This window comes from Plodia interpunctella, chromosome 24 (assembly GCF_027563975.2).
Source record: "Plodia interpunctella isolate USDA-ARS_2022_Savannah chromosome 24, ilPloInte3.2, whole genome shotgun sequence".
Taxonomy (NCBI): Eukaryota; Metazoa; Arthropoda; class Insecta; order Lepidoptera; family Pyralidae; genus Plodia; species Plodia interpunctella.
In genome coordinates this window covers 144,833-171,834 of record NC_071317.1, presented here as the reverse complement: position 1 = coordinate 171,834, position 27,002 = coordinate 144,833, and the positions used below count along the sequence as shown (strand labels likewise).

The 27,002-nt window shown below is 35.4% G+C and overlaps 1 protein-coding gene across 3 annotated transcripts in view; it reads right to left on the bottom strand.

Annotated features, from left to right (window-relative positions):
• Positions 1–27,002, bottom strand: part of cpx (complexin) — a 249,353-nt gene that overhangs the window by 173,068 nt on the left and 49,283 nt on the right. Inside the window, exon 2 of one of the 3 annotated variants that reach the window (XM_053763824.2) lies at positions 14,324–14,350. The exons of the other annotated variants lie outside the window; for them this stretch is intronic. The gene's annotated coding sequence lies outside the window, so the exon portion shown is untranslated. The remainder of the gene's footprint in view (positions 1–14,323; positions 14,351–27,002) is intronic. 3 annotated transcript variants of the gene reach the window in all.

Sequence of the window (27,002 nt, the reverse complement as noted above, 5' to 3'; positions counted from 1 at the left end):
AAGAGGCTCAATTGACCATATCGAGACACAGTACGTGACTTTGCCGCACCGGCAGCGGATGGCGCTAGTGTCGCAAACATTACGTGCTAACGGAACATCGGGGGCGACGCATCGTTCGAGCTCACATTCCGAGTTCGACTGGCGCGAAGTGAACACGCCTTTACGCCTTTTCGGTTACTGAACGAAGTCGCGGGCATCAGCTAGTATGTAATAAATATAGTTAATGATCCAAGGTCAAACATAGGTTACCACGAGCGAAGCTGAGGGCAACAAGTGTCGATTGCAATTCATACATTGTGAATCTTATCTTGTTATATGTTCATTATTCCTCGATGTAAAACATAACTTAGTGCAGATTGCAGGCAGATGTAAAGTTTTTATAACATAAGAACAAAACTCAGAATTTATTTATGTGTGTTATAGGTGTGAGATTGTATTATTGTTGTTGTACTTTTTACTGGGAAATAAAATATTAAATAAATTTATGGCCAAAATCTTTGGTCAGCAAAAAATACTTCGTTTTATTGCTGACCAAAGATTTAGATTTTATGTAGCAGTCATTCAATGAAATTATATTGTCTTTTTGGATTTTACAACAAAAATAACAAATTTATCAATTTTCATATTAAAATCAATCGGCGGGAATATTTGTATATGTCATTGTGAAAAAATATTTTAAATTAAGGAATGCAAAAATAAACTTTTTTTTGTTGGTTGCCAGTGTAACATCAATCCTGAACAATATATATTATGACAAATCACACAGATTAAGCTAGCTCCAAAGTAAGTTCGAGACTTGTGTTATAGGATACTAACTAAACGAATATTCTATAACATAACATATTGGAATATAAATGGAATAGAAAATATTAACATTAAGACTAAAAAATAAAAAAATAAAATAGTCATTTATTCCAGTAATCTTGGTTACAATATAAGGCTAGGACTTCCCAGTGAGTAATCTAATGATACTCGTGATACAAGACTGATTCTAAAAGTCCTGAAGAAACTAATGATAAGACAGAAACCAATTATGTTTTACCAAATATGTTCTGCTAAGAATAAGTCCTTGGTATGTAGTTCGTGTAAAATGAGCTATCATCGTCATTGTGTAACGCAGCTACGCTTTGTTTGGAATCTCTTTCGATGTATTTCGCCTGCGCTGGCACATTTGGATCTACTGTCATAAATTTTAAAATTTTAAATCCGCTCGAACACTTTGACGAGTAAACATTACGATAAAGCTAGCGAGGCAAGAGGGTGGCCGTGATAAATTTATAAACATTAAATAAAATAATAAAAACAGACCAAATAAGGGTCTTACCTTAAGTTTTACAATAAACTTACTTTGCTACCTACTGCCTAGTGCCTATTTACTATCCAACCCACGATAAAACCCCGACAATTGTATTCCTATTAAGCTTTTTATGCCATAATTGCATAACTGTTTTTTGTTAAACGATGAATCTGAGGATGAAAATCCGTCTGAGGATGTAAATTCATCATGAAGATATGTTTTAGTTCTTAAAAAGGTTAAGTTTTTGTGGAAAAGTATTTATGTTTAATTTTTTAATGTGGCCATTAACTATATTGTCTCAAGACCAATAACTGCAATAATATGGCTAATTACTGTGATTTTATGACTTTACGTTAATTTTATTTCTAAAATGTTTAATAAAAGTGACTTTGAGGTGTATTTTTAAATAAATACATTAATTTAAAATGACACAACATAATTTTTTATTTACTCACAACTATTAATTTAATTTGTATTAAAATTTTCAATCTTGAGGTGACTTACCTGGCCAATAACTATACCGTTTCCCCTATTTTTTTGTTATAACAAATACATATATAGATAAACATCCAAGAATACAAACAGGATACAAATAGGAAATGAATACAAAAAGTACATAATGATATGAATTAATGAACACATATTGCCAAAAATTAATTACATTATTGATATCTGTATTTAAATTTTAAACAACGGATCCATTCTCTATGCGGTCAAAATGCACATTCCGAAACCGCACCGATACGGAATGTCGATGATGGATTGTTGTTGCAGTGAAATTAATATACAAAATTAATGATTCAATTTATCTATATAGGTAGCTAACTTGAAGCGGTGGTGGTGTAATGGTTAAGACCCCGCCCGCCTGTGAACCAAATGGAACCAGGGTTTGAGTCCTACTCATGCCACGTGAGTTTGTATACCAATCTGACTCATGTATGATAGTTTTCATAGACTACCACCTCCACCCAAGGAAAGAAAACATCGTGTGGAAACCTTCACTTTACTCGATAATTTATCATATAGTGTGTGAATAAGGAAGGTGATGCCGAACCACTCCATTAATATTGCCAAGAAAGTCGTTAAGTGTGCTTCATTGCACTTAATGATCTCGACCCTTTGCCATGAGGAATACGACTGAAGAAGGAGGATTTATAACTAGGTCATCATATGATTTTTACAACTACTGCCATCAAGTGGCAGTCGAGGCGTACACACCAGTAAACTTAACAGTCCACTAGTGTGCAGGTTTCCTCACGATGAATTCCTTCACTGGCAGCAAGTGGTGGTCTATGAAATTAATATACTCGTATGTGTCGAATTGGAATTAAATCAAACTAATGTGGCACGAGTAGGATTCGATTGAAGACTTTTCTACTACAGACGTCATAACAACTAGACCATTAACCGACTAGACCACCAGCTCATCGGATTTTAATAAATATTTATTATATTTACGCATCAGTTACCATGAAACTAATCCGGAATTGTGGTTGAAATGCAGTTCAGCACAGAAACTAAATCAATAATTGCGATCAACTAATATCAATATTCCAGCGGTTTGGATTCTATTGTAGCATTAATTCACTCAATGCATAAAGCGTTCACAAACAGAGAGTTAACCAGAATATTACGGTTTATGTTTCAATTAGATTAATGTAATAAACCGTGCTTTTCATTTTATACTTGGTCATGTTGAACCAAAAAATGGTACTCATATCCATCCTGGATTTTTAGGAAGCTGTTATTAAAAAAACGACAACATCCTTCAATGACAACTTCTAAGCCGCCCAAATGCATTAGTTTGAACTGTCTGAATATGACAGCGATGAAAGTCTTATAAATTAGGTAATATACGGTACGGCTGTAACATATAACCAATAGATAAACTAATATTTAAGTAGCTGTATGTTAATATCCCTCATATGGCAAGCTATCGACACGATGCAGTAATGCTGAAAGCTCGTCAAACAGAAAAGCAACGGTGCATTAATGCACTGCATTAAATTCTAACCGCAGCTCTCGAATGTTCGCAATATCCATTCAGAAAGTAAATAGCTGCCTTTTAATCAAAAATACTATGTTAAATTTAATATCAGTTTATGAACATCGTACTTTGAGCTTGTGGAATGAATGTCATGGTTTTGCTTCTTCATTTTTTCGAGTGAGTTATTATTAACACTGTTGTGAGATTTTAGGTCACGACTATGACTTGGTAGGCGTGTTACTTGTCAACACCTAGAGGCAAGTAGTCGCATATACACTAGTGTATATGCGACTACTTGCCTCAGATATGACAAACTCAGATATGTGCAGGTTTCCTCACAATGTTTCCCTTCACCGGAAGCAAGTGTTGGTCTAAGAAAACTACTATACATCAGTCAGATTGGCATACAAATTCATAAGGCTCGGGCAAGTTTTGAACCTGGACCTTCGGTTGCTTAGAGAATATAATATAAAGTTCTTTAAAAATATTTTCAGGTCCATTTTTAGGTCCATAGGCTGCGGTGACCATTTTCCATCAGATGGGCCGCATGCCTTTTTGTTTGCTCAGTAGGTTAAAAAATAATATTACAGCAAATTATTGCATGCTTGTTTGTTAATCTTTCACCACAAAACGGAGCAATCGATAGATAGATACAAGTTACTAGTATAGTTTTGGTGAACATACTTGGAAAGTTAATATGGACTGCGGTGTTTTCTTACCATCAGACGACCCACATGCTCGTTTGCCCAGTGTGCTATAAAGATTATGAAACAAGCAAACAAATAGCAGACTACATAGAAGGTGTTCATTGAAATTTCTTCTATCCGTGTCGGTTGCATTGGAGTCAGTGAAATCGGTTTAAGACCCTAGAGACCTCTTACATAAATTACACCCAACGAGTCAGAATGTATTTCAATCTGCAGCAACCACAGTGCAGCTAAATCAGTGCCACAAACTTGGTCTACTGCCATTTAAATTAACTCCCAGCGTAACCTACTTTAAACTGTGACACTTATCTCTGGCAATTTAAGATGGCTGCATTTCGGTTTACTAAATTTGGAGTGTAATAAAATTTGTGGAAATTGTATTCGCAGTAGAAGTGCCAGATTTTAAATTTAAAACAAGTATTAATAAAAATGTAATGCCGCTAGCTGTTAATGTCGTCAAAGCCTGTAGCATTCAATGCGTAACAAAAATATCATACACGTGCAGAGAATCGTTGAGGATTTCCTTCATTGGGAGCTTACAGCCTGGATCCATAAGGTCATGCTTACCATCATAATTAATTGTCATGAAAACTAAAGCAACGTGGAAAATATCAACTCTATAAAACAGGCGGAAGTAGGTGAAATTTAACTTGCAATATTTGATAACAGACAAAATCAGGTCGGTGAAGAAAAAAAAGCCTGTAAAAATACATTCATTAGTTTTCTTGCGTTGAAGCTATCCGCGACACGATGAGACATATACGCGAAATAAAAGCGACACAAGCGTTCCGACAGTATGAACAGGCATATGTATAAATTACCCTATGCAGCTCGCGTGGCTATCGGGTTGTAAGCCGACCAATTGGCCGGATTAGTGCGCTGAAGGTTGTCGATTGCAAACTAATTGCCCAACACAGCCCCGACGGGTGTAACGACCAGTTTCAAGGGGTTATGGGTAAATTGCTTACGTTTCAATAAGCAATTCTGTTTTGTTGGTCTCACTAGAGAATGCTTGGTTAGATACTTGGTTAGGCAAATGGAAGCAAATGGGGGAGACCTTTGCCCAACATTGGGACAGCATAGGTTAAAAAGAAGATAAACGCAGGTAAAATTGTGAGTCTATCACCTTCCCCATGCAAGGTAAACGGACAATGCTTTGCATTAAGTTGTAACTATTGTAACATCAAAATGTTAACGTCAAACAGTTATAACAATGGAGCAAAGGATATTTTTGATTGTAGGTATAAATTTTAAACGATTTAAATACAGAAAAACTTATAAATCCTGGGCTCCGACGCTCACCGGCTGAGAAAGGAACCGAGAAATCGCTCAGATGAGAGACAGAAAATCTATATAAAAGCAAAAATACATCTCAAAAAAGTATATACAGTTAGCACCTGCGTTATAAAATATTTTCGTCCGCGTCTAATGAGATTTTGATGATCGCTCACTGGAAATGATGAGCATATTTTGCCGCAGGAATGATCAGAAAACATTTCTTGTTTGCATTTGAACGTTTAAAATGTTAATATTAACTGGGATATGAGGAAACAGAGTTTTACGTGACATGCTTGTATATTATATACCTATTTGAGACATACTAGGTATGTAATTTAAATTTTGTGATGTGAAAACTGTCTATAAAAATCAAATTTACTATTGAAAGTTTGTATAAAATCATGTTGAAAAGACGACATAATTGACTATTCTACGCTGACGAAGTCGTGAGTCTCTTTATAGATTCAAATAGTCATTATTCCACCCCATTTTTCATAAACCGGAACGCGGCAAGTCCGTCCAGCATAATTTCAATAAATACCTTTAACGCTGGGTTCCAAAATTTGTAATTCCAATCCATTGATATCGGAGATAATGAGAATTTGTTTTCAAATACGATCCGCTACAAAGGAGAATAGAAATGGAGTTCAAAAATGAGGCCTCTTCTTTTTGTTTACTTGGAACGGCTATTTTATAATTCGACCAAATAGTAATCTCGTAGAATTTATTATAATTATTATAAATTAGGTCAAGCGTTTGGGAGTTTGTATGTTTGAGTCGGGTAATCTCCGAAACTACCAAACCGATATCAAAAATTCTTTCACCGTTAGAAAGGTACATTATCCAAGATTGCTATAGGCTATATTTTATCCCAAAATTCCGACGGGAGCGAAGCCCCGGATAACATCTAGTATTATATAATATCGTAGGCCTCGTGTAGGATGCCCATCGTGCAAAACCTTTTGTGAGACAACGAAACTGACAGAGCTCTTATCGATTTGGAACAAAGCAAACTAGTGAGAAATCTAGATGCCTACGTAAAGAGAATCAGAGTAAAATTGCATTATGAATTGGGTCAGCAACATTCAGTATCTGTGACCTCTTAGCGACTGATAGAACTTAATTTCGTCAGATAATCGCTGATTTCGCTCGTATGGTCTATCAAATAAAACTTTGTAAGATTATTTCAAATAGGTACATGGCTCCTAATTAAATTGTTTAAAATAAATTAATTTAATTTTTGCTCCTTAAAAAATACATCCTACATGCATAGAGACAAGGTTAAAAGTATCAAAATTCGCAGCGCCATTTAAGATGAAATTATAAAATAAAGTTAAACTGGCGCCAAGGGAAATCGTGTCAGTCCAAGGATTAACGCTTTTTGCCCCGAATCCTGGGACAATCGGAACTGTCAGGGCTTACTCTAATCAAGCTCATTAGCAAATAATTTATTACCAATCTTCTTCTTCATAGTCGTATTTCTCATGGCTGAGGAGAGATCGTGGTCATTACGTGGAATTATACACACACAACAACTTTCTTGGCATTAGTAATGGAGTGGTTTGACATTGCCTTCTCCATTTCACACACAAGTTAATAATCAACCCGTGTGCAGGTTTCCTCACGATGTTTTCCTTCACCGGAAGCAAGTGGTGGTCGATGAAAACAACTATACACGAGTCTGATTGATATACAAACTTATGTGTCACGAGTAGGATTCGAACCTAGGACCTTTCGATCCACAGGTGGGCGTCTTAACCATTACACCACCACCGCTTCCAATTACCAATCTACAGCCACAAAATTATCTATTTTATTTAGGTTACCTTTGGCAATTTTTGAAATAAAATTCAATCTTTAGTCTACCTTCAATATAGAGTATATGCAGCAATAGTGACGTAAGACACGTACTTTACAGAGCCATTTGGCGAGACATCATAAAAATGTTTGTCATAAATCTCTCGAAAAATTCGCGGACAAAAGTAAGCAACTAAATTGTATACTGTAGCCGAATTGTTCAGTCAACATATTTTACTGTAATGTCAAATTATTTTTTATAAAAAATTGGGGGACAAAGCTGCTCTCCGCATGTCTAACATAAATAGGGCCCAGAATACAGTATATATTCCCGATCACTTGTTGTGGCGTGTGGTCCCGCCCTAGAATAGGACCAATCCATATACATCCAATCCCGTGGATGTCGTTCGAGGAAACTAAAGGACATAAATCCTTGGCAGTTGATAAGCTACAATAACGTTCCCAAATAGGTTTTTCAGGATTTTCAGGAGTTGATTTTAGGTAGGCGGCCAGTCGAAGCTTTAAAATTGTAAAGTTAATTTTAAGGGCTTGTTGGCCTCAAAGCCAAAAATATAACCCAAAGAGCGATTCCCAATTTCTTCCCGAAGAATCCGGCTCAAGAAGTTAAGATTAGACATATATTCGCCGGATTTTTGGGATAATATAGGGCGAGAATCCATCTGTTTGTCCAACTGTTACCGAAGCGAAAACATTTCACAGCACAAAAACAGCAATATACAAAGTTCGACGCCCGAAAAGTTTGTTTCGCGCAAAAGTACGTGTATTATGTGCATTACGTAATCCCCTCTCCACCGGACCGACGTCGTTCTGAAATGGAGGCATAAAGGTATATACCCCACATGGGGTCATTTCTGATATACTTTATGAAATAAAAAAAATAAATATCTTGTGAAAAATAAAGGAACATAATATTATACAAGACAACGAAGAACTTAATACATGTAGTGTTATACTACAAAAATTGTGATGCGACAAATCGATGCTAAAGTCGATTTTCTATTTAACAGTTTCTATTCGATTCCGACCTTCAATACGTGTTGTTGATGGATTTGTTCTGGATTTGTCTTGTTGATATAGGTAACTAGGTAGACGCTGTGTAAAAATATGTAATTTTTTAAAAACTTTTGTCAAAAGAATATGTTTCAATTTCGTTTGACTTTTGTTCCAGTTTCCTAATATCCAGTACCTAATACCCAATAACAATAACGTGCCTTCTGCACATTAGAATTATAATATACTCTTTGCCCGAAGGGGCAAACCCTGACACGAGTGAAAAATTCACGATTTTTTCCCATCAAATTAATGAGATTTCCCCAACTTTGTTAAATGAGGTATTCAAATGTTCTCATATTTTATTTCATCGGAATTTCGAGTTAAAACACGCATATTTTTACGCGTTTCTTGATGAGCTCGGAAAAGTTTTTGCATATAAAAATTTTGGGAAATACTTATTACTTCAAATTATTTAATAAACAAAAAATTAAATAAGGATAAGTCATACATATATTTTTTCTCACTCTCATCTATTTCTGACCTGATGCCCTTAGCCCTCACATTACAGGCGTCGTCGATAGGCTGCGGTGACCGATTATACCATCAGATGGGCCGCATGCCTGTTTGTCTGCTTGCTAGTATATAAAAACACATTTATGTATCTGTATTGATTGCTGTACAATGATTTGATAAGTATACGCGTATTACTTATGCGCAGAATTGTCAGCAAGCAGATACGATACGTACCTACTTAATAAATAATCACTGAGATTTTACTTCGTTACCTACTTCTAAGAAATGAAATTCACGCGGGCGAAGCCGTGGGAAAAAGCTAGTATTTAACGGCTTCACATGGGGACATTTATGTACCTACGTATAAACCTTCGAGAATAAATTATCGAAATAACATTAAAAACTGCATCGGAATCCGTTGCCTTTAAAAACAGATTCAGAGGGCGACTTCGTTTTAAATTATGTAGTGATAGTGATTGCAGCGAGTACATCACACCTCAAACGACACGTAAAAAGCCAACTTCAGCCATCGCAATTTGTCGACTTCGGGAGTGTGTTTAAATTGTGAATAAAAATAAACAGTTGCCGACCGCTGGTGTCGTTTGACTGCGACGCGTTGCAATTTTCTGAAGTATTTTCGCGGAAATTGTGTTTCTGTTCGACATTGCTGGGTCTTCTTCTTTTTTTAGGAAAATTGCTAGGTAATATTTCATACAACATAATATTTAAGTTTATAATTGAGGCAACTACACTAGTTGCCTCACAGAACAACTGTGAGGCAACTACACTAGTTGCCTCACAGAACTTTAGACTGGTGCGAGTTGATTTTCCGGCGAATCATAAGTGATGACCCGTATTTTTCCTTAATAATAATTGTTTTTTTTTGTCTCGTTCTTTCAATGTCAAATACTGATAAGAAGAGAGAGTAAACAAACAATTGTTATAGGCTAAGCAGAAATATTTTTTTTTATTAATAAAGCGCTGAGGTTTTCTACAAGACCACCAAAGGAATAATATATGTTTTGTCACTTAGTTTGAGATCCTAAGCGGTTCTTTATTGAGTATATTTTGTTATATACTAATATTTGCTTTAACAAAATAATGATGGCATGAAAAAATGCAGTGAATGCATCCAGTAGACCACTACAAAAGGCTATTGTAACAAGCGCCAGTAATTTGTCCACTTGCAACGCCTGGCCGGTTGGAGTTATGAATAAACTGTTGACAACCCCTGGGCCCTTTTTATTTGAGCCTCGTTGCAATTTGTAGATATACTTGTGTAGTGCATCTAACGCAAACCTAAATTTCATTTCTATATTAATATGTACGTATATTAACGGGACTTAACACGAATAATTTTTTATTTAATTCGCTTTACATATACACATAATACATCACGATACAGTACAACATGCACGTATATACTATGTCAGGGTGTTGTGATAATATTAAAAATAGAAGTTAATAATTATATTATCGGTTGTCCAATATTCAGGAAATACATTACATAGAACATTTATATTTATATATTTATATTATCTATGCCTAGAACAAATGTTTAACAGAAATTTAATGTTGCCAACGAGACTTATTTTATGCAGTTATGTTTTAAAGCGCGAAAGTTTAAAAAACACTATAATATTATAATTATGGTCGACATAAAGTGGAAAATGAAAAAGTTGATTTCTTTTCCATCACTCCCTGGCAGCCTACCTCCGCTCAAATTACCATAGAAATGTCCCGGGTTCAAACCCGCATTGGATTAGTGCCACGTGATTTATTCCACGCACCAGGCACCGTAATGCCGGATATTATCGCCGAACTCGGACTGATTCCGACGCGAATGCACGAACATTGCGTAGTTTGTACAAAACCTTTTATTTGCCGCAACGTATACCGAATCCGGCGAACTGTTTGGCGATAGGATAGTGTATAGCGTATAATTGGGACACCCTACCCGGTCAATTATGTACATACCAAACAACCAGGTTTTAAAATAAGGATCAAAAAGGAAATAAAACAAATTAATTTCTTCTTGACTGCTAGACTGGATTATTTTTTCGGTTTCGTGCGCAAAAACATTGTTTTATTCTTGTATTATTGCTGTTTGTTACAGATGTGTTTGCCTTATATTATGATTCACAAAGTTAATTAAAGTTTTCTAAATAAATCAAATTGAACTGTCACGGCAGTTGAATAACATCTTCAAAGGGACCAGGATGCTGACAGCTCAGCGGAACAATATTATCAGGGCCAGCCACTCGCAGGGTCTGCCTGTGAGCGCTGAGATAACTAGTGGATGAGCGGTTAATTATCAATAATGTATATATATTACACAAGCACGTACCTTTACAGGAAGGCAGTCGCTCGGTGACCACGACCCGTCCGACATGTAAAAAGGTACGGGCGCGTTTAATACCTGTACATTTTTTATATCTTTATATATTATAAACATAACTTTAACTCTCTCAAACTCAAAAACTACCGGACGGATTTTAGTACGATTTTCACCAATTATTCGATTCCTGAGGAAGATATAGATGCATAATTTATTACGGTTTAACCCGAGCGAACAGACGGGACGGGCCGCAAGTTTAATAATAAAACGTGAAAGTTTAAAATTCGTTGCGAGCGGTTGCTTAGGAGTACGGGCGTAAAAAACTCCTTTGCACTAAAAAGAAGGTAGCCTTCAAGTTCTACAAAAATTGTCCGTTCGTACAACTTATGTAGAACATACGTAATAATTATTGAGTGTATTCTTGCCAATACTATCAGATATTCAAGTGCATCTGAAATGCCTTGTGATTATCTATCGCCATCTAGTAACATATACACACTAACAAAAGTAAACCAGTGTCCAGGTTTTTCCACATGACTAATTTTAGTATACAAACTCATGCAGCACGAGTGGGATCCGAATAAAAACACAAACGAGCGTCTTAACCACTGGACCACTACCGCTTCATTTAGTATCATATATTTAGTAACGAGAAAGATTCAAACTTTCTCAAGAAAAGTAGCTTTAGCATAGTAGCTCTGTCATTATATGTCTCTCTCCCTCTTCTTTGTTTTTGTTTCCCCATAACCGGCGACACAAAGTTTGTAAGTGGAAACTTGTTACCGCCACCTGGCGCCGTGACGTCACTTTTGTTATCGAAGTTTTTAAAGATCCCCGTCACTTTTCCTGTATCGAAGTATTGAAATTTTCTCTAGATTTGATATTAACTTTCAAAAAAAACTATATATAATTATATATCCTATCTAACTGATATTATAAATGTGACAGTTTGTAAGGATGTGTGTATGTATGTATGTTTGTTATTTTTCATGTTGATCTGAGCGGGGATAGAACTCGGGACTTCCAGTGTAGCAGTCCGGTATGATGGCCATTGGGCCACAGAGGTCGTCGAAATAAAATTCCTTAGATTTCCTATTATCTGATATGAAATCTACGAATTGTTTAGTGTATTATTTTTTTTATTTAAAGGTTTAGGTACGTTTGACTTCAATCTAACCTAATGATGAGCAAAGATGAAGTGGTGGTGGAATACTCACGCTCAAAAAAAAAGTATGTTGACATGTCGATAAACCTCTCATATAAATACGAACAGCACCGAAAACACAAAATCCAATAAACGTCCCGTGCAGAGACCTGTATAGCATAAATTGTCAGCAATATAGAGAGCGCTGCACTGCAGCTCCATATCAATAAGGTTTCGTGTGTGACAGCCTGATAAATGGTACTATACACATGCCTTTATCGATGTACGAGCTTTGACGTATTATTGAATAGGTTTGACCGAACACCACGAAATATGGAAACTTATACATATAATATAATGCATATAATAAAACTATATATAATAAACATAAAAAAACCGGGTTCGCACTCCGCGAGTGCTGGCAGAAATAAAAACTTGAATATTAACGTTGTGCATTTTGACGTCTTACGAATTTTTGATCAGTCACGTGTCCCGACGCGAATTTAACATTTACATCACAAAAAGTGCACAACGCCGCTAAAGAAGTTTTCACTTCAATAAAATTGTAAGTGAACTATGTCTGTACACATGACGTATTAAAGAAAAATATGGGTCAAAACAAATTTATATAGAACTGTTGTCTGTCTGTATGTACTACTGGATGGAATTAGATGCGGTTCACCGTTGTATAGCGGCATATGGTAAAGGTTTCGTCGCGATACGTTGCTTAGAACCTGAGAAATTGACAATAATTCAAATTCAAATTCAAAATTCTTTATTCAATTTAGGATGATATACATCACTTATTGACGTCAAAAAAATTACTTAAACTAAGTCTACTGCCGGCTTCCAAAGCGCAAGTGAAGAAGAAGCGGCGCAACAAACTTCACCGCAGCCTTTTCTCCAAGGACGTCAATTAACAAATATAGGTCTTATACAAATATTAAAAATTAGGAGGACGAATTTACATCATTATTAAAAATGTCAAAATTTGAATGAATAAATAAAATAAAAGTTGTATTTCCAATAAAATTATTGAAAATTGTCACACAAAATATATATATAAATAAAAAGCTAAATGTACAAAACGTACGTAATAATGACATAAATCAATTACATATGTTATAAGGATACTGCACCATGCTTGGGCCAGACATTATTGTCGTTCACATAATAAGTTATGAGTGCAATAATGATGATGATTTGGTGGTTTACATTATCTCTGTTATGTAAGTATTAAATAACAAAGCGCTGCGCTGCCACATCTATTGTATCTCACAACAAGCAAACCGAAATAACTTGTACCCTATTAGTAGATAAATAACAGAATACAAGAATACCCTGTAACAAAGGGATTGAAAATGTATATTTTGTATAACTCACAAGGGAAACTGTATATTATTTTAACGAATTTATTCTAATTAATTGCCTTTCTAAAATTGATTTGGGTCATGTTTTAATGTAGAATTAACTAATCACGTATACTATCGTACTATGTAATATACGTGATCATATAAAATCTTGATGTATTGATATCTAGAAAGACAGGAAATTAAATGGATATCTATGTGTGAATATTTGTGTGTAACTCTTGTTAAGCGAATGAATATTACTTGGTTGTCTTTGAACGTTATCTCTAAGTTCCACGACACAATATTCGCTAGGGGTACCTTACTCTGCCTACTGGTTAATAGCTACTAATACAGAAACCGGCTAAAGTTCAAAATAATATCTCAGGATGTCCCTTTTCAGGCAAAATTCGTGTCAACAGTTACGTAAGTAACCACCGGAGCATCGGTTCGTATCAGCATGCAAATATAGTGGGGACACAGGGGCCATTTGGATGTAAATTCCCTGGCTGTTTTGTCCCTTTTCTGCCCGAGGTATTGGAGAAATGAAGTTTTTAAATTTTTTAACGTTTACGTTGAAAAATAAATAACATGATTTTTAGGTAATAGATCTTCTCTTCATAGTCGTATTCCTCACGTCTGATGGTCGTGGTTGTTACGTATAATAAAACACACACAATGATTTTCTTGGTACTATAAATGGAGTGATTTTCCATTGCCTTCTCTATTTCAGACACAAGTTGATGTTCAACTAGAGTCAGATTGGTATACAAACTCATGCGGCACGAGTAGGATTCGAATCTGTGAACTCTTCAGCAGCGGGCGCTTCAGGTAGTAGATAAATAACCATAATAAATAATCGTCTCGTTACGTTTTTTGTATTGTTGTTTTTTACTTACCTCTGAGTCTCGCCTAAGTTTATTTACCTGCAAAAGAAAAATACTTAATAATTGCATGAGCTTTATTAAAAACAGTTCAATTAGGTCTCAATTATTGTTATAACTGATTCTTGTGACCTCACCAACCTTGTGATATACCTCCTATATTTTATACAAGTGACTTCTCATTTCCATGTTGCAACCAACAACATTCGTTTTGATAACCGTCGCCTATCACAGGGGACGTGGGACAAAGGTTGGAATGTTTCGCGTATTTATCTGCGTCTAGCTCTAAACTAGCGCCTCACTCGGCTGCGGCTCTGTTGACTGCGGATGAGCGATTCAAAAGCTCTTCATAGGAAAAAAATGTTTAATTTTTAATGATGCGCAACAAAAGTACTTGCTTAAATAGCTAATGCAAAGCTGCAGCATTTCAACTCTGACGTGAACTTTAAACTGCGCCTAACAACGCATAGTTCGCCATTAAAGTTAACATCAAAGTTAACTGTTATAACTGAGGCTAGGATAGTGTAATTAAAATATTATTACATTTATTGATAGCAGGATTTACTTCAAATTAGACATCAGCATTAATTCCATGCTTTGTACTAATTTGATAAATAAAATTTGAATAAATAAAAATAAATAAATCGCAATTGATAGGAAAATCAAATATCTCATTGCCACAGTAAAGCCCGAAAAACGTAAATTGAAATCCCGCGATATACTAAACCTCAGCCTCACCTCCCCGCAAGCTAGTCACGTGCCCCGGATTTGCGTGAAATCTACTCTATACTCAATACTCAATACTCAATACTTTATTGCGAACCATAAAGTACATAAGATCACAACAATACATTTTAGAACATTTATGGACCCTGTCGGGCACAGCAAATGGTTAGAAAAGAGGAGGTCGCACTCAAATAATAATATTAAATTAAATAATTATTTCAGTATTTATCTTATATTTCATTTGATATTATAATTAAATAAGTAAATAAATAATTTTATATATCGAACCTACATATTTGTTTATAATTTTTCATTTAAAAATTCATTGACGCTATAATATGCTTTATTTATAAGGTATTGTTTTAATTTGCTCAAAAATAATTTATCCTTTTTTTCCTCTGTCAGTTGTTTAGGCAATTTATTATAAATTTTTATAGACATTATTAACGTACTTGTTGAATTTAATCGAAGACGGTTTATTAGCATTACTAATTTATTTTTATGTCGTTGTGGGTATCTCCTTTCTAGGTCACCTAGTTTTGTAAAATATTCCGGATAATTCCTAACAAATTTAGCTATTTCAAATATATACACACTAGGTACTGTTAGCACATTATATTTTTGGAAATATGATTTACAGCTTTCATATTGTGGGATATTTGCAAGTATTCTTATTAATTTCTTTTGCATGGTGAGTAGGGTGTGCGCGTCTGGACTGTTTCCCCAAAGAATAATACCGTAATTAAGCCAGGCATAGGCATAAGCATAGTACATCGTTAAAGATGCATCGATATTAGTTGTTTTCTTTACTTCACGAAGGGCGTACGCAAAACTGGATAATTTGGAATGAATTTTTTTTATATGTGTTTTCCATGTTACGTGATTGTCTATATCTAAACCGAGCAAAGTGAAATTATTTACGCATTCAATTTTAGTTCCATTAAATTCAAAGTTTATATTTAGTGGCTTTTTTTGGTGAGGGTGGAAGCACATAATTTTTGTTTTTTTGAAGTTAATATCCAAGTTATGTTCGTTCAGCCATTTTGAAGTATTGGTAAGTATGGAATGTAATTTATTGTGAATATTAGTCCCATTTTTACATGACGTGAGCAAAGAGATATCGTCTGCAAAAAGGACGCACGGTTCTTTTATAACTTTTGGTAGGTCGTTTATGTAAATGAGAAACAAAAGACATCCGACTACACTTCCCTGAGGGATAGATGCATTCACAGTTTTACTTTCTGAACGAATTGTTTGTATTTCCTTCGTGTTATAGTCATAGTACTCGATTTCTACGTACTGCTGTCTGTCTTGTAGGTAGGATGCAAACCAGTTTAGTGCAGTACCGCGAATTCCTATTCCGTATAATTTATTCAATAGTATGTTATGCTGGACTTTATCATATGCCTTAGTCATGTCCAATAGTATTCCAATGCCGTATTGTTTATTTTCTAAAATCTTTATTATTTCCCGCATATACTTGTATACAGCCAAAGTGGTGGACCGATTTTTGCGAAAACCATTTTGGCACTCATCAAATAATTTGTATTTCTCACAAAATTTATAAACACGATCGCAGATAATTTTTTCGAATATTTTCGAAGCGGTTGGAAGAAGGGCTATCGGACGATAGTTATTTAGGTCGTTTTTTTTGTCCTTTTTATGAATTGGCCTAATGATTGTTTGTTTTAGAAGGCTAGGAAAGATACCTTCGCTATAAGATTGGTTTATAAGTAATGTTAGTGGTTGAGTTAATTCTTCATAGCATTCTTTAAACAAACAAGGTGGTATTTCATCAATTCCGAAACTAACGAATTACCTGCTTTGTAGTCGAAGCGAATGTAGCGTAAATCACGGATAATGCTTACATAACACGGCTTTATTTTTACACGATAGACTGGGTGATAAACTAGATTCACAACTTTATAGATGGAAAATTAGTTGTACGTTTTATAAAAACATATTATGCAGGTAAAAAATATACTTTTATTTGTTTCATGTTCGGCTAAGATTTCAGCTGTCAAATTATTTCCTTTAGTTGCCCCTTACGGTAAAGTTAAGCCACGAAAGGATATGGAGTGGTACTTTCTTATGCCGGAACGATAAGATTTTTACAAAAATTACGTTTATTGTCTCTCAATCTTTTATTATCGTCAAAGAGATTTTATTGTATTCAATATGTAAGAAAAACATCATGTCTCTGCAGTAAACCGTTGAAGAGTTACCTCGTCGGGAGACAATATTAGTCACACCATCAACTCATGCATATCATAAGAAGTTGTCATCCAAACTAAACGTATACAAATCAGTTTAATCGATTTAAATTAGAGCTTCAAAATAGAGTCGCAAAATTCCACCAGATCAAAGCCACTTTCATTTGATACATTGCAAGTTAAATAAATCTTATAATAAAAGCAGGCCTGATTTTCCATAGCAAAACCGCACACAATATCAATGTACCAATAGATCCGCACAAGCATTAATGATCACTAATCCTGTTTCGTGATCTCGTATTCAGCACACGCGCGGAGGGAATTAGTGAATACACTGGCCACTGATAGGCAACGGGAGTAGCTAAGTAACTTTATTTGTGTGTGGCACGATGTAATTTATTATTTTATTTATCTTCTTCGTATTCCTCTCATCTCATATATGAAACAGCGAGGTGGTACTGCGGCCGAACCAGTGGGCTTCCCTTTCTCAACTCTGCATGTTCTCGGTTACGGAGCTGTGACTCCGCGAAGCCCAGGATCAGCTTAAAAAAATAATCTTGAAATTTAAATTTGATTGTGATTTCACAATCGGCCGACAAACGAAAATACAAATCTTTTCTCTTAATAACATGAGTATGGTAGGATGAGTCTAAGGATAAGTTGCACCAGTCAACTTTGACCTGCGCGCCGTTGGTTAAAGTTGAGTTTGGAAGATGTCTCTTGATTGGATAAGTTCGCCGTTACCTATTAAGTTACTCTTAATATTTGTTCATTTTTGTATTTTGTTACGTGCTTATTTGCACGTAAGTTATTTCAAACAAACAAACAGAATAAATATCTAGAGTTCAGCACTGAAACACTATTATTGAACTGAATGCTGTCTAATACCTCCACAATAACCTATAATATTCCCCTCACGTAGGAGCGGAATCACCTTTATTAATACCCTGCTATTAGTTCCGCGATTGTTGTGATTGCCTTAGTTTTGGACACCTTCACGCCGGCAGTTCTATAAGGAACGTTAAATAAATAGAAGACCAGGCTATATGATTTTTAGATTACATCTGTATTCTTCAAAAGATAATAAGATTAACGTGTCTCTGAGTTTTCTCTCTCTCCTGGAATAAAAACGTAAAATATTATATAGCGGACTGTAGATTTAGGCTGGTAAAAATAAAAATCCAGGAGCTACGGAGAAACGTGGCCATACATGCAATGTACGAACAAGAGAGAGTTGGATACAGATAACCAAAAAATAAAACAAAAAGTAAATACTTTTTATGTTGGTGTTCTCACACTCCTTTTTCCATGTTTTCGCTTGCATTCAGAGCTGTGATGGGCCAATATAATAAAAAAGTTGAGTGCACTTCAACCTTGCACGCTTAATGGGGCAGTACAGCTAAAGAGCTGGACTGTACTATTACTAGCCCCATTTCTCGTTATACAGACACGTTAGTTGCCGAGTGGTTCAGCCATAGAATAAGGATCACTCTGTATCCTCCTATACTTCTCAATTGACTTAGAACGCTGTAAAATCTAATAAAAAGAAGTACGGTTTGCCTCTAGTTATTATCTATATCTTCTGGAAAAAGTAAAGGTATTGTTACGTGTACAGAGAGGTCATTTCAATTTAAAATCTCAAAAAACTCCTCCCGTGGGTGGTGAATGATGAAGCAATTCAGACCTTTTAGGCCGTTACCGTACTTTTACAATCGTAATTAGAGTACTTTTGTTTTAAACTAATTAGGTACACGCATTTTGTTTTTGTTAGAGCTTTTATTTATTTAAATAAATTATCACCTCTTTTGCTTTATTTTGTTTGTTTTTTTTTTTTTTAAGTTGTGACAAATGTACAATTAGGTTTTCAATTGACAGCATTAAAAGGTTTTATACAAAATGTATTCATCTTTCAAGAATAATCTAAAAATGTGAACCCTTTGAAAAATCTCATATCATTCCAATTAAAATATGTTCGTTAAAGTAATTACTATATTTGAGCGTTTCAGTAATATTTGATATCTCATTTTATTCAAAATTGACACAATTATCATCAATATTATTGCCTTCATTCCCTCCAAATAAATCCCTCAAGATATACGTCACTTAAGAAGCAGTCAGAGCGGAGTCAAGTCGTCTGAACGCGCCCCGCCTCGATCATTACATAATGTTTTTTTGGCCGCTAAGGTTGAAAATAAAATAAAAGACTGTATTTTATACCCGACCTACTATTTATTTTTTCATAAAACAATAACTTTTAATTAACAATACTGGAAGGATTGGAATTTGCTAGTAAAATAAATGTATTTTTGCCACAATTCATTTTGCTCATCAATATTTTTGAGCGTCATACGCACGACTAAAATGCTGTAACAGGGATTATTATGAAATTTGGTACACGGGTAGAATATAACCTGGAATAACATATAGTGTATTATTTATCCCGAAAATACCACAAATGCGAAGCCCCGGGGCGCAGCTAGTAATCTATATCTTTGGACGTTTTCAATGGTGTGTCAGATGAATTTGATGTCGGGTAAGTGGGAAAATTCAACAAAAAAATCAAGATTGAAAATGAGAAATGCAAAGTCAAGGCGGACTACTCCACCAAAATACATATTTACGATGTTATCAATCAATATCTTGCTATAAACATCATTCTGTTCTGTCTGAGAGCGGCAAGTCATTAAAACTGATTGGTTCTCACGAGCAGTGTGGCCTCGCCTTTAGGTTACGTAACTTTCGATGTTCATTTGCCTGAAAACAGTGTGTCGGAAAAACGAATATTTATTCTGAAAAGACGGTTTATCAGTCCGAAAGGAAATTAATACCATACTATTACTTTTATTAACATATTTCACGTCCAAGCCTTCACAAAGTGATCTCATCAGCTGTTACTCGTCTGGGTAATTTTCGGAGCTACGCAACCGATTTTCAGAATTCTTTCACAGCAACATATTCCTCTGTGACATCTTTTTGTACTCACGGGAGTGAAGCCCCGGGATACAACTTGTATTAAATAAAAGCAAAATCATCCCCATTAATTTGCACAGCAACAGCCGACCGCATCTCTACAGCCATTACTACCTACCCCCACTACCCGCACTAACGCGTTTAAGCTCTCATAACGAACACTGGAAAGTTCTCAGCGATTAAAATTAAGTTCTTTAATGCATGTCTCATTTAGAGACGACGTTGTTACAAGATTGCTTTGTATTTATGTACAAAACTGTAATAGATTTTTTATTTATTGATCAAATAATTGTTAAGAATAATAATTGGTAGATCCAAAGGTATGTGTTTGCAGCTTAGAATAGGACCACTCCATGTTAGGACAACCTTGCGTAGTTTGTATGAGTGCTTTTATTTACCGCAATGAAAAACCAGCTATGTATGCCGAATCCGTATCTGTATATCCGTATTCAAGTTCGGCGAACTGTGGAGCCGGCATAACTGGGAGCACGCGAAAAGAAAGGAAAGAGCGAAGAAAATGCAAAATAAGATTTTCTCAGGCTAACCTGAACTGTGTTATTCCCGCCATCAGAATATCGCATTTTGATACTTGGTATTGCTTGCCAAAAAATATGTCATAGTCAAAAATTGTGAAGGTTCCCCAACGCGTCATATGGATGTGGAGTGGCGAGTTTTTGCCCCGTTACGGAAATATGTGCCAACATATTTCCGTTTTTGTGCTCGTGGTCCGATTTTATTCCCCTTTTGTTTTTGTTGGTCAGTTTTTACCCCTAATGACCAATGTGCTGTACCAATATATAAGTATGGTGGTAATATGCAATACCTAGACTTTTTATATTTATTTATGGTAAAAATTTATGATTAAAACAAAAACCTAACATTATTTTGTCCGCTTTATTTTAGTTAATTACTTATTTATTAATTACCTATTTATTAATGTCGTTCAATTTTAACACTACAATTTTATTATTTCTGGTATCTTCTTAATTCCTGCTCCTAGAAATTTTCACATCGCGAAGGTAAAATTCTCGAAATATAACAAATTCCGCAGACTGCTTCGTTAAGCTGCGACGAAATTGGACGATTCCTGTACAGCTGGCAGCACAGCAGCCTACTCAAATTCACCGCTATTACCATTCAATAGGGGTTGGGGACTGTGCATAATGCAAGGGAGGGAATTAAATAGTACCGCGACTGAGCACTCCGGTGACGGCAACAGCGGCATGGTGAGACATAGTAATTCAATTACAAAATCCTGTCCTTTTTGCTCGAGAGATTAAAGAGCTTTGAAAGTGTCTGTTAAGGAATTTTCATTCGTTGTAGGCATACAGCACATCAATTTTGATAATGAGTATATTATTTTAGACTTTTGATAATATAGCCGACTATCTAATGATAATAACACGCATGTCTCATGTGGCGTTCAACCCATTTACAATCGACAAAAGATACACAAAAGTCGATCAAAATACAAGTTTCGTTATATTTTCAGCTAGTGTGCTAAAAAGGTGGGAAAACCATGTTAACAAAAAGGAAACCGTAGTTAAGTAAATAAACGTGTACAGAAAAACTTCATTTTGGTACATAATGTGTACCGAAATAATACCTTTAGCCATTGGTAACGAACGCGCACCCTGCCCTTGAATAGAATAGGTTATGTCACACCTCTATCTCGTTCGATCCCTTGACCTTTATCAGCCTTAACAAAGGAGCCGACCTCCTTACTGACATTAAATATAGTCTAAGTATTTCTCAATCTGGATGGGTATTAATTTGATAGATTAAACTGCTTACCGTTATAAATTACTTACTCCAAAATCCTAAATCGGTTGAGGAGCTCCCAAGACACAGACACAAATTTACAAATTCTCCCTCTTTACTAATGTGTAATAGTTTATACTATAAATGTTCACCACTTTAATGTTTTAGGGATTAGTCCGCCTGTGATGACAAAAAAAAAATATTTTCTTAATGATTTGTACAACATTTTAATGTAATCTACTTAATCTATGTTTATATACATGAAAATATTCCTTTAAATGTTAGAATGAAGTGTATGATAAATAATGTCATACATTTTAATTCCAATAATAAAATATACTTTCTTTAGTCATAAACCTAACTCATAGCTATCCGGCGATCTACGGGCTGTACCCTGATATGATCCACGCTATAATGTGCCCAATTTATTATAGCAGGGTCGTATGCATACTATCACAGTGTGTGAAATATGATATAGTTCCGCATAAAGCAAAGGATTTTGACATTTATTGTACTAGAGTGATAAACGCGGAGGAAGCAAGGGGTCATTGCAAGTGAAGAATAGATTCAGCCCTAGTTGGCCGAGAAGCGGGCGTGATAATGTTTTAGTAGTAAAAACTTCAATTTGTAAATTATAACACATTTCCTTTTTAAATGTGAAAGACATTCATCATCATACATAAACTAAATAGATTTTTTTTCTTAAATCAATATTTCCATAGATATTACCATCGTCATCACCATCTCAGCCCTTTTCTGCCCACTGCTGGGCATAGCCAGAAACAATATATAATAAAAAAAATCAAACTCTTAAACAAAATACTGAAAAAAGACTAAAACAAAAGAAAATTTAACTTATTTGAACCGAACGCTAACGGGCGGTGCTAGTTTATGACATGAAATAGGAATATTTCATTCGCACCGCAACCAATTTGCAATATATAATTTTCACATGTAATTCGTGAAATATCTGGAATTGAGGATATTACTCGGTAATAGACATACATCACAATTCGTGCAAACCTTTAAGTTTAGCTCATGGAAACGAAGAAAAATCGCAAATCAAATCATCGCTCTATTCATAACATAACCCAGTCGAATGGTTTCGCATCAGTACACACAGCTCGCCGGATAGACTCAGACATGTGCAATGAAGGCTCTGTTAGTCGGCGTTTTATTGCATTGTCCCTCTAATTAGACATTTCCCTGGAAAACTATATGCGAGTTACTAGTTTAAATGGATTTAGTTATACTCTATAATAGTTTCAAAGTAGTGTAGGGCGTCGTCGACACTTTTCCAAATACAACATTTTAATTGCGATCTTTTATGTGTTTACTTTTCGTTTATTTTCGAGTAGATTTTACAATGCTAAATATTATTTTCCTGTTTATTTTTGTTACAATTATCAATGTAATATCTGAAAACATTTTATAATACGTTAGAATGGTCCTATATTTTTCAAACACATAATTTATAGAGACATTTGGACTGCACGTTCTACATAATAATTGGACACTTAAATAACAAACTGCTCTAATTTTTAGACATAAACGTTTCTCTATTTTGTCAACCCTAAAGTAAATTTTATACTAAAAACAAACAACCCACGTAACTTTTGTCTTCCCACAAATTCCGTATTCCACAAACGGGCAGCGTGTGTGACGGGCATACATATAAACCGTGTCGTTTCATCAATTTTATTCTCGGGTGAAAGAAGGGCCGATGTAACCTCGTCCTAGGTGAATGACTGAACGCTACATGTCGCGAAGCAAAGCCGAGGGTGAATTACAACTGTGACAACATAAGCCAGAAATTAAAATACTTACCCACTGCAATAAATATAAATAGAATAAAGAAATTTGCTTTTAACATAAGACATCGCGTCAGTACACTGCCAGCTAAACGGGCAGTAATAAAGCATAGGGATTTAACCAATTTACCCAATCTGCCAGGAAGAAGTGGAAACCAGCCTTCGCCGAGTGCCCTGCATGTGCCAGAAGAGAGATTATGGGCACAGATATTGTGTCTGAGCATGATATCAAATAATATAATACTTACTAAGGGCAGTTACTTACATTCTGAAAAGATACAGGTTAATATAACGGGTCGCCGCCAATATAGTGTCGCGTCACGTCGCGCTGCCTTCCAGTGTTCGTCGCTCACCTAGGACAAGGGGTGACGACTGTCCTTTTTTACAAGATCATAACCTTAGTTGGGTTTGTAGACTCGACCTTAAAATTAGATGTGAATCTAAACAGAAAATAAAGCCGGAAACGTGACTTAGGAGCGAATTTTCATAAGTAGTTTTACCAAAGACGTCCTAATGTTTTTCATAGCATAGTGGGTAAACAAGCAAGCGGGCTGACTAATGGTAAGCAAACACCGCAGTCCATGGGCACCAGCGACCCAATAAAAGTATGTTATATTGCTGTTCGATTGACTGGAAGTGGTCCTTACATGGGACAACTTCGCAGTTGTCATTAACGTTTCTTTTTTTTTGTTAAAGTAATTTCCATTAAGTTAATCAAATAGTGTGGATTTAGGAACATCTCAAAGAAAAGTTTATTTCCAAAGCAAGTGGTGGTCGATGAACACTACTACATTTGAGTAAGATTAGTTACAAACTCATGTGACACAAGTAAAACTTGGGATTTTCGGTTCACAGGCGGACGTCTCCATTACCTCACCGGCCGCTTCGAACGTATTTGAAACGGTACATATTTATATTCTTTTATTATAAAGTATTTACCATATCTAATATGATTTGTTACTTTAGCATAATTTTATTTTCTTATTTATTTTAAGAAATAAATCATATTATTTTCAGATTTGTTTCAAAATAACTCACGGAATACCAGATCAATAATCAAAATCTCGCATCAATCCAAGTTAGACAGACGTTCAGCAATAAATATGTAGATCCAGTACTAGTAGGCACAGCGCAATGTATACTGAACTAATCGATAGCCACAAAACCGCAGATACGCGGTTCCATTGGAATCTTATGTTATAAAGTTCTACACTACATAGTACGGTAGTTTCCATTGATTAGTTCTACTAACATTACAAACACGATCGAGTTGTGGATCATCGTGAAATAGAATAATTATTTTATTAGTATCAGGATATAATGTATGAAGAGAGTGTTGAGTATCGAAGAAACAAGACATATTGGTCTTTATTGTGGCAAGTGGAAATCCTTAGTTTCATCCCAGCCCCCTGAGGCGTGATAATATTTATGTGTGTATAATATTTAGGTATAAATGACATGAATGAATTACAAAATGTATCCTTGTAATATTGATAGCTCATGAACGCCCGATTATCCTTTTTCTTTCATCTATCCATACTGATATTATAAAGAGGAAAGATTTGTATTTTTGTTGAAAAGACTCAGAACTCAAAAACTACTAGACCAATTTTGATTAAATTTGGCACAGAGATAAGCGAAACCTTCAGGAGTGACATAGGCCTACTTTTTATTATGATTTTACCCGAGCGAAGCCTGGGCGAGACGCTAGTATTTGTATAAAGCTGTTTACCTTCGAAATATAAAAATGAACATATATTATACATTATTTTTCAGTACTTGGTACAATTTAGAATTTTAGTTAAAATCTATGCATATTTCTTTGAATCAAAATGTAATTTTGAGAAAACTTCGGGCCAGAAAACCGAAACATAACATTCTGGAATAAAATGGAGATCTTTTGCTTTCCAAAATTTCTATATCAGGAACTGAAATTTCCCATAATGCGACATCCATTACGTCGTCAAACCAAAGTGCCTATTAGTAGGATTTAACACAGCGTCCAATGGAATGGAAACTCAGCGATCGCACGCCGATTAGCTGCCGACTTCGTGATCGGCTCCATAGCTTTTATTCGTGGTATTGTCAGCGAGTTCTTAATTTTTATGGGAGTTTAAGCTCTTCGTTTTCATTCAAACCTCCTATTGGCTAAAATCAAATGAGATATGTAAAGAAAAATTGAACTGGCGGCTGAGAGCATTTTTGTAGCAATAGTCCTACTTTTTATTATATACCTATTACTTTTCTCATTTTTATATTGTTTAATGCTATTGCACGGTTTCCCAAAGCACAGATTACTCTAGCTTGGGAACTATTGTACCCTTTTTCAAATGTGTTATTTTAAGTTTGTGTGTATGCTTCATCTTTGCACTGCAGGAACATGATGCCATGATGCCGTTTACCATTCGAGACACAGGCTCACGCCTAGTTCGATGTTGAGTTAGCTGATGGATGGTCCGCCCGACGCGGTGCACTTTTGTTTTATGTTTTTTGTTTTTTTTTTTCTATTGTGCCAAGAAACTGCCAATAAATGCATTTTTATTATTTTTATAGCTCATCATCGTGTTATTCGTATCTTGACAGAGTGGTCGTGGTCAACATATTTTTTAATTCTGGGAGGCCTTGAAATTCAACCTTGCCTTGGACAACGAGATGTTCGATCGAGTCACGATTTTGTCTCGATGCAACCAAACACTTGCTTAAGTATGCGAGTCTGTACTATACTTGATAACAGCTGCTTGATGCTAAGCTCATCTAATATGGAAGCATTTGTGTGAAATTCCGTCCATGACACTCGAAGCATCCTTCGCCAACACCACATTTCCCGCGCGTCTATTGCTATCTATTTATTTTCGATATTTCGCAATGTCCAAGTCTGCGGCATATACTCGTATGTTATAAAAACAGTAAATAATGTTGATTTGAATTACATTCCAATATCGCAGGTATGTTTTCTTCAGCCATTGCCTTTTCACAAATCAAGTCTATAAACTATAATAATACAAGTATCAGATACCCCACTGGCCCAGGCTATAACGTTATCTGTTCCGGCTGACCGTGGCGGTATCGATTTGGAGATAACGGCGCCTTAACACGAACCTAGCTTTGAGCGTGTTAAGGTGGAGGATTAGGCCGAACGTCCATCATTAACTAAACTTGGTTTAAATGGCTTAGCTCGTATAGCTGGGCCAGATTTCCTTATTCGTCTAATTG